Here is a 13,030-nt window from a genome sequence, read left to right as displayed (position 1 = left end):
TCCCAACTCTGCTCACACCCCACTGTGACCAGGAGCTTCTTCAGGTCCCATGGCTTCTCCAGCCCTCGGCTCCTCCCCTGAGAAATGGAGTGTGCCATGCTACAGCCACACGGGTGGGGGTGACGGTGTGACTGCAACAAGCAGAGCCCCTGCCCCCAGCACCTCAGCCCACCTTCACCCATTTTCTCAGTTTCCTGCTCAATGTAGTTAGGGGAACACGGCTCTGCACCCCAACAGCACCTCTTTATCATTTCTAATGGCTGAGTAATAGTCTTTTGGTTATTTTTGGTACTGGGGATTGAACCCAGGGGTGCTTAACCACTGAGCCACATCCCCATCCCCTTTTAAATATTTTATTTAGAGACAGGGTCTCACTAAGTTGCTTAGGGCCTCGATAAGTTGCTGAGACTGGCTTTGAACTCATGATCCTTCTGTCTCAGCCTCCTGAGCCGCTGGGATTACAGGCAGGTGCCACCATGCCCAGCTTGAGTAATATATTCTTTAGAGGAGAGGGTCGTGATTCCCTTGTCCCCTCTAGTGTGGGATGTGTAGGCAGGCTCCAGTGTCACTCTGTTGTATAACCCTGCAGTGAACAGGTGTCTTTCCCTCTGGGGACGATTTCCCCAGACAATCTCGGGGACTTTCACTGAGTGCAGGCCAGGGGCAGCAGCTGGGAGAAGCAGGTTCCGTCAAGAGTTGCCTGACACCCTTCCCCAAGGGCAGCAGTGTGGGGATCAGGGCAGTGGGGTCGGCGCCGTGGAGGGTGGGGTGGGAGTCGGAGGAACCAGGTTCTGCATCTGCCTCTGCCACCATCCCGCGGGCGACTGTGGGAAAGTCCCCTCCGCTCTCTGGATCTCAGTTTCCTATGTACTGTGGCTGGGAAGAGCACGAGTGTTGGCCTGAGCTATGTTGTCCAGTACCGTAGCCACGGGCCACCTGTGGCTGTAGAAATCAAAATGTAAATTAACACAAGGAAAGAAAAAATCAGTCACAGCATTTCAATACGAGCCCACGGCTGGTGGCGACCGTGGGGGACAGAGAGCACAGGTACAGAACACCCGCCGGGGCGCTGGGCTGGAGCCCGTTCCCAGGTCCGCTCAGCCCTGATGTGCTGCGGTTCTGGATCCCCATCCTTGTGCCGTTGTGGGGAGCCACCTGGAGCTCGGGGCACGAATCAAGGCCTAAGGAGTTGGTGGGACCTGGAGGGACCTGGGGAGGGGTGACTTCCCAAGGCCAGGCCTCTGGAAGGGTGGTGTGAAATCACCATGCCCCGTCTCCCTCCCAGAGGCCTCCGGTGGCCTGGAAGAGAGGCTGGGAAGAGGATGGGGTCCAGAGGGTGGCCCCCAGCCCGCGATGGGCCCAGGGACCTGGTGCAAAGGCAGAGTCTGTGGCCCCTGATCCCCGAGTGCAAGGGCACTTGGACACGCAGGACTCGCTGTCCCCGCCAGAAGCACAGTCCTCGTTCCCCAGGTGGAGCGCCGTCCCCATTAGTATGTCTCGGGAAGTCCAGACTAGGGACCACAAGGGGCTGCCTTGGTCTGCAGGGCCGCTCTGGCTACCTCCACCCTGGGCTGAGTCCAGCCTCTGCAGAAGCTGCCCCGCAGCCTGCAGGGACCTGGGGAGGGGGACTAAGACGCCAGGGCGAGGAGCAGATGATGGACTTGCCCAAAGTGTGGCCCCATCCACCGACTCCCTGGGCCCATGAGCCCCTTGTCCTCCACGGGGACTCCACTGCTCACTCTCCGTCCCCTCTTCTCTAGGACCCTGTGGCCATGTCCTGGCTGCCTTGAGCCTGTGGGCTACACAGCCTCCTGCCCACATCTCCAGACCAGCTCCCGAGCCTGCTCTTCTCCCCACCCTCCTCGAGCTTCAGGACAGCAGAGAACAGCAGCAGTCACGGTAGGTGACCTCCCCAGGCTGCCCACTCCCTGGCTTGAAGGAATACCTATGCTTGTTGGTCCCTAGAAGAGGGACCTTTCTAAACACTATCTGTCAGAATCCCTTAGGTTGTAAAGAGCAAAAATAAAAACAAAACAAAACAAAAACAACCTATTTAGTAAAATAAAATTATCAGCTCATGTAACCAAAATGATAGGCTGGGCTTCAGGCAGGGCTTGATCCAGTGGTTCATGTGAACGGGATCTGGTTTCTGCCTACATTTCTTCATGCCTTTTCCTTGGTGATGGCTGACCCTAGTGACATTTGACGTGATATGGTGGAAAGATGTCGTTTCTGGGGCAGTGTGCTTCTAGGTTTAAATCTGGGGTTGAGGGTGAAGGAAAAAAAAATCTGCTTCCATGCTAGAACAGATAAAAGATCAATGGTAGATGTCTTTGGACTTACTGGCTGTATTTGGATTATCCTGAACCTTTAACTGTGTCCACAAGGCTGGGTCTGGGGTCACAGTCTACTGACCTTCCCTAATCATATGATCAGTAAGGAAGAAAGAATGTTTCCAAGGATGTCAGAAGGACTTTTAGGGACTTTCTGACAGGAGAAGGGAGACTTCTTTCCAACTTGGAGAGACAAATAACAAATGATCATGATAGATGGAGTCTGCCCAGGTTGGACAGCTTGCGGCCAGTCCTAGATAGATATGAGCATGCTGTGTATGCTTAGACAAATTCCTATGCCTCTCTGAGCTTCCGTTTCCTTACCTGATAATGTCCTTAACTAGCAGGGGTGCTATGGGAACTACCAGAGATGATGTATGAAAACACCAGCTTCTAGCAGGAACTTAGTGAGTCCTTCTTCCCCCTTCCTACCTCTGTCCCCAGGGAGTTTGGGACATCTCTATTTTCTTCAAATTTAGAAGGGGCTGCCTAGGAAATGTTGTTGGTCAGAACCTTTAAGAGCAGAGCCCGAGACAAGGATTTGTGTGTGTGAGGTTTATTGAGGGCAGGGTCTCATGGAAAGTCCAGCCTTGGGCTTCGGAGCAAAATTGACACCCGAGAGCCACAGAGAAGGGGCTCTCGCACCTGTACCAGCCGGGCAGGGCTGTAGGCCACTGGGGGGGGGGTCCTTGCGTGGCTCAGCTGAGGAAGCCCCATTTGTGGAGGGCCGTTCTCCAAGGAGGGGGGGAGTGGTGAGCGGCGAGGCTCCACATCCAGCCCCTGGGGAGGGGTGTTCTGGCTGTCGAGGGATCTGTCCAGCCACCAGTTAGCACAAGATGGCGAGCCTGTGTCCCTGGCCCGGCCAGTCTCCTGTCTCCTTTTGCTCTTCCTGCCCCAGCCAGGGACGCCAGCACCTCCTGCCGTCGGGACCTGGCTGGTGATGGGTGGGTCCTCAGCCCCTTCCCTGTCCCCGCCCTTCTCTCCCCATAGATCCTCTTCTCCGCTAACCCTCAGCCCTGTGGTTCCCGACCTGTGATGCCTTTCTTGCTCTCTACCCATCCTGTTTTTCTCTTTTTAAATGTTATTGTATTTTTTATACATTCGATTTTATTTATCTTTATGTGGCACTGAGGATCAAACCCCGGGCCTCACACATGCTAGGTGAGCGCTCTACCACTGAGCCACAGCCCCAGCCCCCATCCTGTTTTTCAAGGGCCACTTCAGGTCCCTTCTTTTCCAGGAAGCGTCTGCTGACTGTTCCAGCCAGTGGTTATCTCCCCTTCCAGGTAGGAAGACCAAGGCTCAGTGTGCCTTTCCTCACAGAGATTCTACTGGTTCCTGCATCAGTGCCGAAGGGTGTTGCTCTTTTTGCCTTAACTGCTAGGAAGCTCGTAGACAGTTGGTGGTCCATCTCTGATAAGTGTTCAGGGTGCAGTTGCCCAATAACTTTATCTCTTGTTTTGCCTTCCTTCTTCCAATGTTTTCCTTGTCCTGATTTCTGCTCTTCCTTTTTAGCTTGTGATTCGGTTCTCAGTGGCCTCAGAGTCTTTGGGAGGAGGCAGGTCTAAATCACCAAGAGTGGTGGTGAACAAGACATTGACACCGACTGTAGCCAAATGTGAGGTCTTTGCCTTCCTAGGGCCAGCTGGGGTAGGGGCTCTCCCCGGGCCGGGGTGGGGCCTGTCTACCAGGAGACACCAACGCCTGACCATGGTGGCCTGGTACAATGCCCGCCCTGCCCTCCGTGGGCTGGGAACCGCTCTGTTTGGCTCCCAGCCCTCTTCCCTCCTCCTTCCCCGTCTTATCAGAAGCTAATGAAAGAGGCTGGGAAACCCAATCCTCTGGTAATTAAATTTACTTAACGGGTATTCAAGTGGAGTAATGAGAAGTTTAATGCAGTGATTAGATTTTTCTTTAATTAATTAAAATGAGAGCCATGTGTCTTGCCAGCAAACCAACTTGACCCCATGCTTGAGAGCAGCCGGCGGAGGCAGTGGGCTGCTTGGCCAGGTGGGCGGCGGGTCAGGGCGACGCTGCCCCGCCCTGGTGTGGCATCCTCCGGAGTCAGCCTGACTCTGATGTCCACTCAGGCCAGCCAGCTCCTGTTTCTGAGCCTCACAAGCACCAGGGACTGTCACCTGGGGCCCAAGGATCCAGTCCCCGACTTTGGGTCAGGAGGGTCAGCAAGGGGTGCGGGAAGGGAGGAGGAGGACTTCCGTCCCTGGCAGGAGGAAGTAGCTCAGGTGGCGCATCTCAGTGCCACCAGCCAGTGGGTACCTTCGCCTGCAGGTTCCCCCAGGCCTGGGTCGGCCCTGATCATCTGGGCTCACAGAGGTGGGGGAGGGTAAGAAGAAATCTGAGACCACCCACAAAGCACGTCCCCCACTGGGCTTGGAGATAGGTCCCCGGGAGGCTGGCCAGGCGCTGGTTCCTGGAGGCCCAGGGCAGGTGTGGAGACACACTCCCTCCTCCAGCTCCTCTGCTGTGGCCAGGCAGTGGCCTGCATTTAGAGCAGTCCTCGGGAAGCAGGCGGGAGGTGGAGGTGCTGGAGGCTGAATCAGGGCCACTGAGGAGTGAGGAGGGTGGCACCTTGCAGGACTTGTTGGCCACCCAAGAACTGGCCATGACCCTCAGGTCATGATGAACCAAGGAACTCGTGAGTCAGGGGTGACCACATGCTGGACACTAGGCGGATAAGGACACCGTTCAAGAGAGGCTCGTGTGTCCGTTTCACAGAGGAGGACACCAAGTGCAGCCCTGGCGGGTGCTGCTGGACCTGAGGCAGCCAGGCGGGGCTGTTCCAGGCTGTCCCCGGGGAGCTAGCTGAGAGCTGAGGTCTCGCTTCTTGCCCATCCTTCCCCCCCACCTGGGTGCACACAGCCTGGGCCCTGGCAGGGTCCCGGGAGCCACTCAGGGGAGCCTGGCTGGTCAGACTGGCAGCCAGGGCTGTGGGTGGGGGTCTCCGGCTGCAGCTGGGGTCAGGGTGGGGGAAGTAAGGTGGGCCTTGGCGGGGCAGGGACTGGGCATGGGGCTGAGGGACTGCCCCAGGAGCGAACGGCTTCTGCTTTCTTCCCTCGGACGCCCCACACCCCTTCTCTCATTCCAAGGCTCAGCCCTTTCTGAAGACCTATCTGAAGCCCCCCTCCCCCTTCCCCTCCCCCACCTCCCTCCCCTCCCCCTCCCCCATCTCCCCGTTCCCTCCCTCATGCAGAGGAACTGAGGTCACAAGCTCCGCCTCTCATGTTGCAGGAAGGCAGAGGGCCTGGGATCGCATTGTCTGGAGTTGACTCTTCAGCCACAGGGACAGGGACAGGGGACCTGGGGAGGCAGGAGTGCTCTGTACTTAAGTGGGGTCCCCTGGGACCACCCTCCCTGGGTTCCAGGTGCTCTGAACCCCTGGCCTTGAAGCTGGGTCACATCCACAGGTGAGGTGGCCAGGCGCGGGAACTCCACCAGGTCACACTGCTGACTGCAAAGTGGGGCTGCCCAGGTCCTGGGCTCCAGCCAGCCCCTCCGTGACGTGATGGGTGGTGGGGCAGCTCCCCCCTCTCTCTCTTCAAGGCCCCCCCATCCTCCTCCCTCCCAGCATCCCCGGCCACTTCCCGCCTTGTCCTGTGCTCTGGACAAAACCAGTGACTCCCAGCACCCCCTCCAGCTGTCCCTGTCCCCTGGAGGGACTCTCCCCTTGTTCCCTCCACCCACGTGCCTTTAGCCTTTTAGTCTGGGTCCTGATGCCTCTATGGACACCCTGTCTGCCTGGGTCCCCCAGGGCCGCCCCCTCTTCTGGACCCCATCTGCAGCTTCCTGCCTGCCCCCTCTTAGATCCGGCCTCTGTGCAGACTTGAGGTCAGGGGAAGTCACTCCCAAGGCTTGACAAGCAGTAAGTGCTCAGGAGGTAACTGGAGTCCTCTACAAACCTGTCCCTTCCCTTGCTCACTGCTGCTCCTCTGCTGTCCTGGGTCCTCTGGCCCCTCGCAGGGTTAGTCTCAGCCCTGCCCACCATCCCCGAGGAGACCAGCCCCTGTCCCGGTGAGAGGGACGCCTCCAGCTCCAGGGACTCCTGTGCCCTCCACTGCCCAGGGCCTTGGGGAAGGTGCAGGGCGCACAGGCTCAGAGGCCAGTCTGAGAGCCCAGCAGGTGCAAAGGCCTCACCTGTTAAATGAGGGGCTGACAGACCCACCCGAGGGTGGCAGGAGGATCAAGTGAGGCTCACAGCACAGCCCCTGACAGCGTGCACTCCCTAGATGTCACCTGTCACCACCCTCGCCTGAGCAGTGGCCCCACGAAGGCAGGGTGTGTGGTGGTGGCGGTGGAGGGTTCAGAGAAGGTTTCTGGAAGGTGGGGACACAGGAGCAACATGGAAGATGAGGCACAGGGGGCAGGAGAGGGCATTCCAGGAAGAGGGACAAGCAGATATTTACTCAAGCAAAAAAAAAAAAAAAAAAAAAAAAAACCACCTGCCCCAAAGCAGAAGCGTATCCTGTAAAATAGGAAGGTCCCCTTTGGCCCTGACACTGCCCTCTGCCAAGGTCCCACTATTATTGGTCTGGTGTGTCTCCTTCTAGAACTTTTTATCTGCCTTTACAAAAATTGGTTATGTTTTTTTTTTTTAAAAAAAAACAGGTGGAATTGGATTTTGTAGCATGATTCTACAAGTCCCATTTCTCACTCGCCAGCGTATTGTGGCATCTGTCAATGTCACGACACACAGATCTGCCATGTTCTTTTTAATCGTTGCCTAATATTCCATTGTTTGAACAGAGTGAAATTTATGTAACTAGTCCCAGGTTGATGGATATTTAGGTTGGCTTCCATTTTTCACTCTTGCAAATAATGCTTCTGTGAGCATCCTTGTAGATACATCTTACTGACACACGTAGGCATTTCCATAGGATAGATTTCTAGATGTGGAGTTGCCGGGAAAGAGTATGCTTGTTAAATTTTGACAGTTACCGCCGTTTTGCTTTTAGACGCCCACCCTTGGTCTCTGAGAGTGACCGTTTCCCCCACACTGTCCAGGACATTATCAGTCTGGTTAATTTTTGCCTCTCTAGAAAAATCCCTCTCTGTGGTTCCGGCACTCAGTTGGCTTCTCCCAGGTGAGGCCGCGCATCTCTCCCTGCAGTTATTGGTCATCTGTATTTTTCCTCTGTGAATTGACTGTTCAAATCCTTTGCCCATTTTTCTTTTCTTTTAGCCTTTTCCTTATTGTTATAAAGGAGCTTTTAGTATATCAGGAATTTTAAAACTTTCCCCTGTCCTGTGTGCAGAAATAGTGTCCCCAGTCGGCCGTTTGTCTTTTTAACTTTGTTTAGGGTACCTTTGGCCATAGAGAAGCTGTAGATCTTTATTTAGTCAAATCTGCCAGAGTTCTCCTCTGGGCTTCTGAGTTCTGCATCTGGCCTGGCGAGACTTCCTGTGAGGGGTTTTTAAGCAGAAGAGGGATGAGGTCAGATCTGTGACTGGGAGAGGTTGATCCGATTTCCCACGAGTGGCAGTGGGCGGAGGGGGGACAGAGAGCAAGAGGACAGATGCAGTGGAGACCCTTAGGTCTCCACTGGATGGGGATGGGGCAGGATGGGGCTGCGGGAGAATGGGGGAGAAGATGAGTTTGAGACGGGATCTAGAATTGGCTGACCGTGGATGTGAGGCTGAGGGAGGGAAAGAGGAAGGTCCCTGGAGTGATACTCGGGTGTTTGGCTTGGGGACAGCCGAGGCCACCCCACCCGGAGCTGGAGTCAGGACTGGTGCACATGGGCACTTACATGTGAGCCCTTACATGTGCACACACATGTACATGCTCCAAGAGCATCTTGGGGGATTCTAGAGACTGTACATCTGTCCTGTGGCTCCATGGAGGAGGGTGCCCACTTCTTGGGGAGTATCTGTACCAGGAGCCATCGCGCTCTCTGGGTCGCTTGGCGTCTCTTTGATCTCTGCTACTTTATGAAGTATGGTTTGAATGACAAGGACCAGACCAGAGATGGGAAGTAACCTGCTAAGGGTCACAGAGCTGGTCAGTGGCAGAGGGAAGATTTTTTTAGCCAACTTAGATCCAACCCTCCATAGACACGACTCCTGCTGATGGCATCGAGGAGCTTCCTTTCATTTCCAATGTGACCAACCCAATGTCATCAGGGACTCTTGGGTACAGTTGCTGGAGCTCTGGTGCCTGGACTGGAGGTGCAGCCCCATTCTTTATGAGGCAAGTCATTTCACATTTCTGGCTTCAGTCTCCCCATTCTGAAAATGGGGACAATCACGACAGTGGCCTCCTAGACATGCTGTGGAATTAAGTCAGTATATAGAGAGCCCTTGGCACAGGGGGGTTTCCTTGGGTGCTACCTGATATCGATGACAGTGGCAGCAATGGCGATCGTGCCCACTCACCTTGGTGTCTCCTCCTCTCCCTACCCCCCATCCGTGCCACCCCATCCCTGTGCCAGCTCCTCCTCAGTCCCCACAGGAACTTCTTTCACCATTAGCCTTTGAACCTCTGTCCTGTTTTCAGCCCCAAAGCCTTTGGTGGACACTGAACTAAAGCCCAACCAATCAGCAGGAACCATTCAGAGGAAACCGGTTCACCTTGCCCTCAGGGACTTCTTCCCCAAGCCATTCTGCTCGGGCATTTTCCACCAGCCTGTGCACTCACCCACCACTGCCCGGCTCCTGAGAACCACACCAGAAAGCTCACGTTTAAAACCCCTTCCTCCCTGAGGAGGGTATCCTGGAGCCAGGGGTCTGAGCTGACCCCAGCCCTACTGACCCCAATTTAGCCAAGAGCCATCCCCAGATCCCTGACCCTGGGACAGTCGTTCTTTCCATCACTGGCCAAAACACTGTCCACAGGGAATAAAAGTAGAAAGCAACCAGGTACAGGGGCACACGCCTGTCATCCCAGTGACTCAGGAGGCGGAGGCTGGAGGATCGCGAGTTCAAAGCCAGCCTCTGCAACTTAGTGAGACTCTGTCTCTAAATAAAATACACAAAAAGGGCTGGGGATGTGGCTCATGGGTTAAGCGCCCCTGGGTTCAATCCCCGTACCAAAAAAAAAAAAAAAAAAGAAAAAGAAAAAGAAAAAAAGCGGAAGGCACAGCAGATTCCAGATTCCAGAGCAGGGCGTCTCCTCTTGAACTTAGCTAAGCAAATCCAGTAGCTTGAGACCCGTGGATGCCAGTTGTCCAAACTGGTTGAGGACCTCGGCCAGGCAACTTCGCCTTTACTCACTTACCATGGTGGATTCCTCATCCTCTAAACGAGTTCCCAGATAAATAAAGCCTCTGAGGAAAATATCAAGCCATGACTGCCGTTTCCTTGTCTGATTTTGTTTCCAGTTTGGGGCATCAGCCTCGCCCTTTAATTCTTTTTTTTTTTTTTTTTTTTTTTGAGAGAGAGAATTTTTAATATTTATTTTTTTTTTAGTTCTCGGCGGACACAACATCTTTGTTGGTATGTGGTGCTGAGGATCGAACCCGGGCCGCACGCATGCCAGGCGAGCGCGCTACCGCTTGAGCCACATCCCCAGCCCTCGCCCTTTAATTCTTAACCAAAACAGAGATAGAGCCTGTTTATCCTCCCCAACACGGAGCAGCCGCACCCAGCAGCCCGCACCCCAGTGCCTCTGAGAGGGGATTCTATTAGGTCTTCTTCTGGAAGCCCCTGTCCCCAGGGTCCCACTGGGCCTGCCTTTGTCCCAGGGGCTTCTTCACTTTTATCCAGCTCTCCCCAGCACCCTGCGCACCACAGTTTACAGCTACCCTGGCCCAAGTGCAACCCCACGTAAACTTTTGGGTGAACAGAGACAAATAGTGGAATCGGTGCCTGGTGCTCACAGGCAAGAAACTCTCAAGTTTGCCTGGAAAGCCATCACGAAAGAAGAGTCTTTCTAATGGCCTGGGGGAGCCTGGATTATACCTGTTTTTTTTCGGGGGGAGGGAGTGGGGGGTGTGTTTCACTGTAGCCAGGTCTCACTTCTTAGAAAAAGCAAAACAAATTTATTTCTGGGTGTCTGCAAACGTTAAGGGCTTTTCCAGGGTTGCTGCCAGTGCCCCTGTTCTTCTGGGGGGCCGCCTCTTTCCCCTGTCTTCATTATCCCCGCCCACCCCCAGCTCACAACATTGAAAGTGATCATTGCCAAGAGAGTGCCAGGAAGTGCACACAGACGTACAGTGAAGCTTGCAGCTCATCGCCTTCGCAGCCCCAAGACCCCATAGGTCCCCCCCACCCCCCCCCCCCCGTAGGTCCCATCCAGGGCAGATGAGCAGGAGGGGGGGGGGGCAGAGCCTTCCTGAGAACTGGTTCCAGACCCAAGACACAGAGAAAGTTCTGAAGAGGCCTCACCCTTTCTAAAGTCAAGCTCAGATCCTTGAAGGTAGGCCCAGGTCCCCACTGTCACGGAGATACCACCGCCAGCCTCAGTTCACACCTCCCTTCTCCACGTGGGACGTGTCCAGCTGGCGGATCCCAGCGCAGAGCTTGGAGGCTCCCCCTTGTTCTCTCCAACTGGGGAACGAGATGACTCTATTTCCCCCGACACCTCACTTAGCTGCAGGCTCCCACTGGGGCTTAAGTTCAGTCACATAGAAAATCATCCAAACGTGTGTCAAACCAAACGTAACACAGATATGTGCCCCCCAGGGGCCAGAGGAGGTGTGGAAGACGGGCAAGGCTGCGCTGTCGTCGGGACTCAATGACGGTTCCCTTCCTCTTTCCTCCATTTTCTTATGAACTCCTGTTCCACGTCCAGTGTGGGAAATGAGAAGACCTCTGGTCCACGCAGAAACTCGGGGATCCAGGATGCTGCTCTACCATCTGGAAACGTGCTCTCCAGTCACTGGGGGGAGGAGACTGTGGGTGGGGGGTCATGCACTGGCTCTTAAATGCTTTGGCCCAGTGTGAAGCACATGGCTTTGGTTCCCAGACCTTTGGCCAGAGCTTCTCATATTGCAAACTGTGGAAGAGCTGAGGAGATAGGGAGGGAATATTCTGACATTTAATGCACAGTGAAATAAATTCTCTGGTATCAAGGTCGTTGTAGGACCATCGTCAGCACGAGGGTTTCAGAAGAGCCAAAGCCACAGCTTCCTGGTCACTGTCCTCACTGGGGGTGTACAAGTGGCTGTTGTAGGCCATATAACGTCCTGATTATGACTACAGACTGTGCCTGCTGAACCCTGGGATCCGAGTGTGGCTCAGCACCTCATTTATGGGTAACCTTGCTCAAGTGCCTTCTCTCTGCCTCAGTTTTCATCCTTGTATGGGAATATGGATAGCACCTATCTTTCTTTGAGTGGTTGCAAAGATGAAATGGGTTACTATTTGCACAGTGCTCAGAATTGTACTGGGCACATGATGGGATTTATAAATGCCAGCCCTCACCACCACCACTATTGAGTTCCAGATATAGTTCTAGGTGTGGGGAGAATAGATGTCAAGGCTTCTGCTCCCATAGATGGTGGAGGAGATGGAAAACGAACAGGTGAATAATTACATGAAGGTGACAGTTTCCAATAGTGGTGGTACTAAGGAAAATCAAGCACATGTTTCTTATCATTAGTTATTAGGGAAATATAAATTAAACCACACTGAGGTCCCACTGTGTATCATTACAATGACCTTTTAAAAAACTGGTTAGACCAACATAGGATGAACAGATAATGATGAATGGATAAAGAAATCAACAGATGAATAGATAAAGAAAATGTCTCTCTCTCTCTCACACACACACACAGTAGAATATTACTCAGCCTTAAAGAAGAATGAAATGATGGCATTTGCTGGTAAATGGATGGAACTGGAGACTGTCATGCTAAATGAAATAAGCCAATCCCAAAAATCCAAAGACCAAATGTTCTCTCTGATATGCGGATGCTGACACACAATGCGGGGAGGGGCAGAGAACAGAAGTTCATTGGATTAGACAATGGGGAATGAAGGGAAAGGAGGGGGATGGGAATAGGAAAGACAGTAGAATGAATTGGACATAACTTTCCTATGTTCCTATATGAACACACGGCCATTGTTAACTCCACATGATGTTCAACCACAAGAATGGGAAGCTATACTCCATATATGTATAATATGCCAAAATACGGTCTACTGTCATGTATAATTAAGAATAAAAATTTTTTAAAAATTGATACCATGAGCCTTGTGGAAGATAGAGAAACTGGACCTTCCTAGTTTGCTGGTGAGAGAATCACACGACTACTTTGGCAAACAGCTTGGTAGTTTTTTACAAAGTTAAAAGGATGCTCACTATACAACTTGGCCATCGACTGCCAGGTACCTACCACAAGAAATAAGAACTTAGTTCAGGCAGAAACCCATCTGTGAATATTTGTACTGGCTTTGTTCATAATCCCCCAAAACTGATAACGATCCAAATGTTCTTCAACTAACTAGTGAATGGATAAACAATGGAATACTACTCAGCAATTGAAAAAAAAAAAAAAAAGAATGAAGTTCTGGCATGAGACAACACAGATAAATCTTGAGTGCCTTGTGCTAAGTGAACCAAGCCCTGCTCGCAGCTGCATAGAGATGCCTCCCTTGGTAGACACTGGAAAAGGCAAAACTGCAGGGACAGAAAACAGATCTGTGTTGCAAGGGGCTGGGAGTGGGACATGACTGCAAAGGGACAGCCCTTGGGATTTGGGGACCTGATAGAATTGTTCTATACCTTGATGGAGGTGGTG

At 53.2% G+C, this 13,030-nt stretch overlaps 1 protein-coding gene across 3 annotated transcripts in view; it reads left to right on the top strand.

Annotated features, from left to right (window-relative positions):
- The window catches only part of LINGO1 (leucine rich repeat and Ig domain containing 1), a 223,407-nt gene that overhangs the window by 149,418 nt on the left and 60,959 nt on the right, over positions 1-13,030 (top strand). For 2 of the 3 annotated variants that reach the window (XM_081290069.1, XM_081290070.1), the window contains exon 4: positions 1,761-1,899. The exons of the other annotated variant lie outside the window; for it this stretch is intronic. The gene's annotated coding sequence lies outside the window, so the exon portion shown is untranslated. The remainder of the gene's footprint in view (positions 1-1,760; positions 1,900-13,030) is intronic. 3 annotated transcript variants of the gene reach the window in all.

This window comes from Spermophilus citellus, assembly GCF_964194105.1.
Source record: "Spermophilus citellus genome assembly, chromosome: 4".
Classification (NCBI taxonomy): Eukaryota; Metazoa; Chordata; class Mammalia; order Rodentia; family Sciuridae; genus Spermophilus; species Spermophilus citellus.
Note: the sequence above shows the minus strand (reverse complement) of the source record. Positions and strands in the feature narration are given on the sequence as shown.